Source organism: Miscanthus floridulus, chromosome 2 (assembly GCF_019320115.1).
Source record: "Miscanthus floridulus cultivar M001 chromosome 2, ASM1932011v1, whole genome shotgun sequence".
Lineage (NCBI taxonomy): Eukaryota > Viridiplantae > Streptophyta > Magnoliopsida > Poales > Poaceae > Miscanthus > Miscanthus floridulus.
In genome coordinates this window covers 109304855-109308251 of record NC_089581.1, presented here as the reverse complement: position 1 = coordinate 109308251, position 3397 = coordinate 109304855, and the positions used below count along the sequence as shown (strand labels likewise).

Genomic DNA, 3397 nt, shown 5'->3' with positions numbered 1-3397 from the left:
GTAATAGTATCAATTGCAACGAACTAGGCGTTGCTAGCGATACGTATTGCGACACGCTGGTCGTGTAGCAACACAATGCAAGCGCAACGCAACACAGGTGTTGCAATCGTGGTTGTTGCTACGCAGAGAAAGCATTGCAATAGAGGTTCTCTATTGCCACGTCGCCTAAATGGTTGCTATAGGTGGCTTAGGTTATTGCAACATCTCTTCAGGTTGGTTGCTACAGAGAGGTCGTATATTGCCACGTTTCTGAATGGTTGCTATAGATGGCATAGGCTATTGCCACGTTACTTAGGTTGGTTGCTACAGACAGGTCATCTATTGCCACGTTACTAACTATCTGGTTGCTATAGGTAGATTCCTCTATTGCCACCGTCATCTTTTTGTAGTTGCAAGAGATAGTTTCTCTATTGCCACGATTATCGTACCTATTGCCACGACTAAATGTGGTTGTTATATGTGCCATCATATATTGCAACGCCAGATTAATATATTAATAATTCATGTTGCGACACTTTGTTTGGTAGCTTAAATTAATAATCACAAAACAACAAATACATAATGAAGGAAGCATCGACATCCATTAAAACGAAATATAATTTGTTCATACAAAATCTTTAACAAAACACACCGAGTGTCAAACTAAATGAGAACACAAGTAGATAGCTTAACACATAATAATGTGTTAAGCACAGACAACTGTTTGAACTCATTCGAATCAAAAGACTAATGTCTACTGTAGCAGCGAAGGTTCCCTTGATATGTATGTTGGCCATCGTCCCACCATTCGCATGCTCCTTCTCAAACTCAAGATTCCTCCTGAAAAAATCATTGACATGCATTAGTTAAACTGAGACTAGTGGTGGCAAAGCTAATTGAACACTGAAGCAAAACACGAGCTGCAGTACTAGAGTTCTGTGAGCTGCAGTACTATCAACCATGAACTTTGAAGCGTAAAGCAAATATAAACATACATGCAGCTGCCTCCCAAGACATTTTATGAGCACAAACACATCCATATATATTTCTAATCAGCAAGAGGAAACTAAGCCTGGACCATATTTAGGAGCAGAACAAAAGAATAGCTATGTACTTCTCCAAAAGGACTATATGTTCCTTTTTAATGCAAAGAGAGATAAAAGGTTTCACATAGTACCTGTGTATTCTTTTTGGACAATGCAAATCTTTTCCTAGCCACAGTTTCCTTCAGTTGCTTTGTTGTAGTATAAACAGCACCCGAATTCGCTGCCAAATTACTTCTAGTCATGCGCCCTCTAGTGAGACGTTCTTCAGCTGCGGAAGAAGGGGGTTGTTGTTCTGGCTGGCTGGTTTCTTGGGTAACCTGAAAATAAATGGTTGGTGGTAAAAATTACACCCCTTGACAAGAATATGACATGCATGTTACACCACTTAATCATAAACTCTCTGATCTGCACACACCGGAAATATGCAGGAGAAATAAACATATGGCTCGCAAAATAAAAGATGACATAAATAAGAACTGAGCTGGAGCCTGGAGAGGCACTTACTAATGCTGTTGTGGTGGACCTGTTAAACAATTGTATTTTGGAGCCCTGCAATAACCATAATCTCCATATCAATGTCTACACTCTGAGTATAATGAAACAATTGTATATTAATGTGCAAGCTATTGGCTTGAATGTTTGAATCCAAATTAGTACACCATCACAAACATGATCATGACTCCCTATTAAAAGTGAACTAATGCTTACCTACTGTTACTGGTTACCTGAGATAACAACCAAGCTGCTGATGTGTTGCTGCCCACCTGCTTTTGTTCAACAACTGAAGCTGAAAGCTGCCGCTGGAAATTGGTAACGGAAGGACCTCCCATGCTGCTCTGAACTGTTGAAACCTGCAAGCAAAGAAAAGGTAGGACACATAACTCAAATTATGTGTGTAGTTTTATTTTTGACTTGAGAACTAGTGCTCACTCAGCTAAACAAAAAGAAATACAAAGAACAGGTGAGAACAGTTACCTACACATAATAGAAAGTCCATATAAGTGATCAGTAAAAAAATAGATGCTATACGTCTCGAGAATGTGTTCACATGAAAAAGAATATTCTTAACTCAAGCCATGCAGAAAGTCTATACAAGTGATCAGTAAAAGATGTGGGAACGGTCACCTACCCATAACAGATCTTAGTTATCTATTTACTGTTACAATCTACATTTCAAAAGTACGGTTACTGTTTGCAGCAAAGCAACATACCTTGCAGAATGAGTGGAGTTCATCTTCTAGTTGTGCTCTCCTATAGAACAGCCTACTGGTAAGCTCTACCTCTGTCACAGAATTGCAGGTTTAGAACATTCAGGCATTACTAGACTTGTATAAGGCCCCAAATTCAATGGACATAAAACATTAATCATTGTTATGTAAAAAAATACAGAGGATCGGTATTGAAATATCGAGTTATGGGGAAAAGGACTCAACATTATTATTTTTTAACCCACTAACATTCAGCCCATCTATTAAGCAGGTTCTTTTTGTTAGTGAAAGGAGGTCAGAGGCCCCATGTTTCGCTGTGCGCATGTGGCAAAAACAAAAAAGAAAGAAGAGCAAGAGTAGGATTGTATAGTAGATCGCTGTCGCTCTCGTCCCATCCAGCCCATCCAGAAGCTGAGAAGCACGCAGCTGGTGCTCATCGTCTGTCCTAAACTCTGATCCGTCCCATTTCAGAATTCAGAGGCAGAGCTCGTGACTTCACTTCACTGCACCTGGATGTTGACGACCTTGCCCCCTGCTGTGAGCTTGGGTATGGTGAGGTAGAGCACGCCGTCCCTCACCTCCGCGCCGATCTTATCCATGTCCACGTTCTCGGGCAGCTACACCTGCGTCCTGTACTGGCCGAAGCTTGCCGCCGGCCACGCCTCCTCCTCGTCTCCCTCTTCGTATCCGCCGCTGCTGCTTCTGGCTTCTCGTCACCGCCAACACAGTCCGAAGCTTTGTTTTGGTAGAAATGCTCCTGCCAACTATTACACCAATATTAACAGTGATGTAAAACCATCTCAGTTTTCAAGCATTGTTTATGGGAGTCCCTACAATCTGGTACACAAAGAGCACTCAAAAGGGGAGAAAAAACAGGAGTAAAAAACTGAAAAGAACAGGTTTCAGATTTGCTGATCAGTGAGTAAGGTAGTGTTGAACCCCATTTAGATGGCTTCATCTTCAACTTTGGAGGCAGGTAAGAAAACAGCTTGTTAGCATTTGTATAACTCAGCTCGCCAATTCTGACTCTACCAGTTCAAGGAGTGATGCGACATACTTAAAAACCTGGAAAATAAGGGACCTCCACAGTTTGAAGTATTTTCTCATCCCATTATTGCTTAATTAATATTAAGTAAACATGCATCTTTTGTTAAGATGGAAAGC

At 40.9% G+C, this 3397-nt stretch overlaps 1 long non-coding RNA gene across 1 annotated transcript; it reads right to left on the bottom strand.

Moving 5' to 3' along the window:
* Positions 1-1223: 1223 nt before the first annotated feature.
* LOC136539339 (uncharacterized) lies at positions 1224-1878 on the bottom strand. Its single transcript, XR_010779640.1, has 3 exons — positions 1751-1878; positions 1530-1574; positions 1224-1342 (listed from the first exon to the last, which is right to left on the bottom strand). It is a non-coding gene; the product is annotated as an uncharacterized lncRNA (long non-coding RNA).
* Between the last annotated feature and the right edge of the window lie 1519 nt (positions 1879-3397).